Source organism: Camponotus vicinus, unplaced genomic scaffold (assembly GCF_025532165.1).
Source record: "Camponotus vicinus isolate PSW18456_S1 unplaced genomic scaffold, iyCamVici1.0 SCAF_2, whole genome shotgun sequence".
Classification (NCBI taxonomy): domain Eukaryota; kingdom Metazoa; phylum Arthropoda; class Insecta; order Hymenoptera; family Formicidae; genus Camponotus; species Camponotus vicinus.
The window spans coordinates 22,085,602-22,091,452 of NW_028141956.1; the positions used below are offsets into that span (position 1 = coordinate 22,085,602).

General features: G+C 33.7%; 1 pseudogene across 1 annotated transcript; it reads left to right on the forward strand.

The window, feature by feature from the left end:
* The first annotated feature begins 4,826 nt into the window (after window positions 1–4,826).
* On the forward strand, window positions 4,827–5,851 carry LOC145966789 (uncharacterized; annotated as a pseudogene). Its single transcript, XR_014437163.1, has 4 exons — window positions 4,827–4,914; window positions 5,041–5,244; window positions 5,321–5,500; window positions 5,569–5,851. The product of XR_014437163.1 is annotated as an uncharacterized LOC145966789 (transcript).

A 5,851-nucleotide genomic window follows, 5' to 3' on the forward strand; every position in this document is an offset into this window, starting at 1 on the left:
AATCAAAAAATGCCAATTAAGACAGTAAAAAGGATGCGGTGTCAATAAAAAATACAAAAGAGAAAAAAAGCATAATCACATACATACATAGTCTATAGGAGTGAACGCTATCTCATCCAAGTCGATCCACCCGAAAAAGACCGATGCAAGCAGCACTCTCAACGGTAAAAAGCGCGAGGAGCGATGCACTGACAAAGTAAACATAACAGAGTCATATATTTGCAATAAAAATTGATTGACAACAGTCAAGGGCTACTCACTCGGACAACGAGAAGACCGACAGAGACGAAACGAACACCCAGCACGCAAACAATCAACTAAGTCGAAAATTCAAACAACAACGGAAAGCGATATCAAACTGTGGTCGAACAAAAACAATCCGTGTACATGGAGGGCAAACATCAGCTCATTAAATCTTAGATATGTTTTCAATAATCGACAGACACGATGTGTTCAACTTTAAAGTATCGCTTTGGAGGTTCAACGAATTCCTTTGGCGCTTGATATGAATCATTTCAGATATTAGTCTTTTACCTAAAAACATTTCCTCATCCAAAATATCAACCTTATCAAAATCAAAAGTGTGATCAAGCGCTCTATGCTCCGCGATGACGGACATAAGATTCCTTCTATGTTCTTTGATTCTCGTTTTCAACAAGCGTCCAGTTTATCCCACGTAAGAAGCGTCGCAGTCCATGCAGTTAATTTTATACACTATATTACTGCGCGAATCTCTCTGCAAACCATCCTTACCGACCTTAATAAATCGGCGTAAGTTATTGATTCCCGTGTAAGAGAGCTTAACATTAAGATTCCCGACGCAATGTCGAAAACGTTCCGATATGTTCCTCACATATGGGACATTAAAATATGTAATTCTGCTTCCCCCATTAACATCATCTGTCCCGATCTCAAAGTCCGTCAGAATGTTATTACATTTGTCACTGAATCTGTGAAACAGAATATTAAGCCGGTCAGCAATAGTGTGAAAAATAAAAGAGAGCGGATATCCATTGTTCAAAAGAATGTTAATGACAAATACAAAATTTTCTTTATGGAATCTTGGATGAGAAAGCCAGAAAACTTTATCCGTTAAGCCGATTATCGTACCCTTCTTCTGGCAAAGGGGGTGTCGCGACTCAAAGTGGAGGTATCTTCCGGAAAAAGTCGGTTTATGAAACCGTCGGTTTATGAAACCGTTGGTTATATGAAACCGTTGGTTAATCACAATGCGCAGGCGCCGAGCTCACACGTACACTTACACTCACATGTCCGCTCAGCTGTAGTTGCGTGCTGCTGGCGTATGCACTCTGGCAACAGCCTGCGAGAGCTAAGACGGTTTTAGTAAAAATGTTGTGTTCGCGTAGTAAATTAACAGTGAAAATGAAGTATACTCTGCAGAAATCTACGGATATGATTGTGGCATACGGGCTAGCGGGAGAAAATACTTATCGCGCGACCGCAATTTACGTGAAATGATTTCCCGGGCATGCACGAAAACCAAGTGGACGTATAATTTTACGTGTTGTGCAATAATTATGTGAAACTGGGTATCGTGCATAATATCGGGATAACTGGTCCAGCAGTGCGTCTTCGTGTACGAGATGAAGAAAGGATTCTTGAAGCATTTTATGAAAATCCTGGAACTAGCGTGCGTCGTGTGGCACACGAATTTGGTTTTTCGCGATACGCGGTACATCACGCTTTACGTGTAACGGATTACGCCCGTATCATTACCAACGTGTGCAACACATTTTGTCGAAGGATTTTCAACCACGGATCAGTTTTTGTGAAGGTACTGTCATCATCAATTTTTTACATTTACGATACATTCAGCGTACAGTATTTAACGGCATTTTGAACAATTTTCACATTAAATTGAGAGTGGAATAGGCCTATGGGAGAAACCACTATAAAAAAAGCACACCATGCTATCTAACGCAAGGTGGTGTGGAAATGATAGTGCATCATTTTCTCGCCACTAAAAGGACGGGTCATTTTTTGGCGCGGTACTGCGATATATCGCACGCCACCATCATGTTTCGGAGGGCGATCCGCCTACCGCTTCGCCGCGCGCCTAGTATAAGATTACAGTGGGACGACTCTCGTCTCCGCGCGCTTCTACTCACGCAGATTGACGGATATTCTTTGTTTAATTTTTCGTTAATTATTGCGAATATCACAAAACAGTAGAAGTCCTTCCTTCTTAATTTGAACCAATCTACCTCCTTACTTCGTGAGGGCGAAAATTTCCCTGACACCCTGTATATATACAGGGTGAGCCATTTTAATTAACGCACGCAATTATTTCGGAAACAAAGCATTTTAGAGAAAAATGTTTCAGACAAAAGTTTTATGGTTTCGAGGGGGCCATAAGATGGTATCATTGGTTTGACCTTGAAGAGTTATTTGAAGGTCACATGAAGGTCACCTTCAATTTCTTAAATGGAACCTACTATTTGTCATTGCATATTCTTGTAGCTTATCTCGAGAGCTTTCCAAAACACTATAATTAAGTATCTTTTCGTTTAGTTCTTTTTGAGTTATGAGGCTTGAAATAATTTTTTAATTTTACATAAACCGTAAAATATCTTGTAAAATATTCATTTTTCGATTATCTTACCTTAATACTTTTACGTACAAAATAATGAGAGGAATCAACTGGTGTAAAGAAAACACATAGTTGTTTTGAAGAAAAAATATAATTTGCAATTAACAATTCCATATTTTTTCTTAAAAACAACTATGTGTTTTCTTTACACCAATTGATTCCTCTCATTATTTTGTACATAAAAATATTAAGATAAGATAATCGAAAAATGAATATTTTACAAGATATTTTACGGTTTATGTAAAATTAAGAAATTATTTCAAGCCTCATAACTCAAAAAGTACTTAACGAAAAGATACTTAATTATAGTGTTTTGGAAAGCTCTCGAGATAAGCTACAAGAATATGCAATGACAAATAGTAGGTTCCATTTAAGAAATTGAAGGTGACCTTCATGTGACCTTCAAATAACTCTTCAAGGTCAAACCAATGATACCATCTTATGGCCCCCTCGAAACCATAAGACTTTTGTCTGAAACATTTTTCTCTAAAATGCTTTGTTTCCGAAATAATTGCGTGCGTTAATTAAAATGGCTCACCCTGTATATATATATATACAGGGTGCGCCAAAAGTCTGGATACACCTAAATATCTCACAAACGATGCATTTTAGAAAAAAATGTTTCAGGCAAAAGTTGTATGGTTTCAAGGGGGACATAAGATGGTACCATTGGTTTGACCTTGAAGAGTCATTTGAAGGTCACGTGAATGTCACTTCAATTTTTTTAAACGGAACACCCTATATATTTTTGCACATTCTTGTAGCTTATCTCGAGAGCTTTCCAAAACACTATAATTAAGTTAGTTTTCATTAAGTACTTTTTGAGTTATGAAGCTTGAAATAATTTCTTAATTTTACATAAACCGTAAAATATCTTGTAAAATATTCATTTTTCGATTATCTTACCTCAATACTTTTATGTACAAAATAATGAGAGGAATCAATTGGTGTAAAGAAAACACATAGTTGTTTTTAAGAAAAAATATGGAATTGTTAATTGCAAATTACATATTTTTTCTTCGAAACAACTATGTGTTTTCTTTACACCAATTGATTCCTCTCATTATTTTGTACGTAAAAGTATTAAGGTAAGATAAATCGAAAAATAAATATTTTACAAGATATTTTACGGTTTATGTAAAATTAAGAAATTATTTCAAGCCTCATAACTCAAAAAGTACTTAACGATATGGTACTTAATTATAGTGTTTTGGAAAGCTCTCGAGATAAGCTACAAGATTGTGCAAAAATATATAGGGTGTTCCGTTTAAAAAAATTGAAGTGACATTTACGTGACCTTCAAATGACTCTTCAAGGTCAAACCAATGGTACCGTCTTATGGCCCCCTCGAAACCAAACAACTTTTGCCTGAAACATTTTTTTCTAAAATGCATCATTTGTGAGATATTTAGGTGTATCCAGACTTTTGGCGCACCCTGTATATATATATATATATATATATATATATATATATATATACTTTGTTCAAATTGAACAATGCCTCGATCCATTTTTGCTTCAAATCTGGATTCGTTGGAAATCTACAAATAAATGAAAAAATGAATTTTGATCTTTTTTGAAACTATAAGATGAAGTAGTGTTTTATAATTATACAATAAAAAATAAATAATGTATTTTAGGTTAGAACAGAATCTTCAAATACTTACCCATAAAATGTTTCTTTGTTATAATTTTCATCATGTTTTTTCTTATATCTTGTTGATTTACACCCTTCTACAAAACAATAAATTACCATTTTAAATAAAATAATTTAAAAAAGTATGTAAATGATACACTGTGGAATTTTTGTATGACACCAAAGTATGTGTGACACACTTCACAAGAATTAGTTCCTACGTTCACCACTTGGTCATTGATGTCGCAACATATCTTGACTTTCGATATCTCGCGATATCAGTTAGCACTAGCAGTCCATATTTATATAGTCAAAGTATATATATATATATATATATATATATATATATATATATACTTTATATATATATATATATATATATACTTTGACTATATAAATATGGACTGCTAGTGCTAACTGATATCGCGAGATATCGAAAGTCAAGATATGTTGCGACATCAATGACCAAGTGGTGAACGTAGGAACTAATTCTTGTGAAGTGTGTCACACATACTTTGGTGTCATACAAAAATTCCACAGTGTATCATTTACATACTTTTTTAAATTATTTTATTTAAAATGGTAATTTATTGTTTTGTAGAAGGTGTAAATCAACAAGATATAAGAAAAAACATGATGAAAATTATAACAAAGAAACATTTTATGGGTAAGTATTTGAAGATTCTGTTCTAACCTAAAATACATTATTTATTTTTTATTGTATAATTATAAAACACTACTTCATCTTATAGTTTTAAAAAAGATCAAAATTCATTTTTTCATTTATTTGTAGATTTCCAACGAATCCAGATTTGAAGCAAAAATGGATCGAGGCATTGTTCAATTTGAACAAACAAGACGGTACACAGATACGTAAAACAAGCAAAATTTGTAAACTACATTTTGCAGAGGACTGCTTCGAACAATTTGGTTTTTGCCACGTCCGCTTAAAACCAAATTCAATACCATCAAAATTTCCACGTATGCAAAATGATAGGTAATAATACAGTTTTATTTTTATAAAACCATACAATCAATTATCATGTTTATTTTAATCATGTCTGTGTTTGTAGTTTGGATAAATCAATAACACATGACAACTCATTGAAGGAAATAGTTGAATCGTTTAAAATTAATGTGGAGAATAATAACGAAATAGATAAACTTGAAGAAGTTGACAGCATTGATGCAACAATTCAAGTTGTCGAAGAAGTCATCAATTCAATGACTTCAAAGAGAACATTCATCGATCGGTAATAACATAATTTTCATTATATGATATTTTAGTTGTCGTTATACATATTAATTTTGCATTTCATAGTTTGGAAACTGAAAATATGGAAAAGGACCTTCAAAATATTCCAGAACATATAAATAGAACTCCAACAAAAAAGATGCGATATCCTGGTGATATAGGTGAAAATGCATTCAGGATATGACGCCACGTACAGCAATAAGATCTGTGAGGTGTTACTGAAGCAAGCCTGTGTGAAAAAAGATATTACGATAAAACGATTGCGGAATGAACAAAATCGTCGGAAGAAAAAAATAGAATCTCTGCAGAAATTATTAACAGATCTGAAGCAACAATGTCTTTTTTCAGC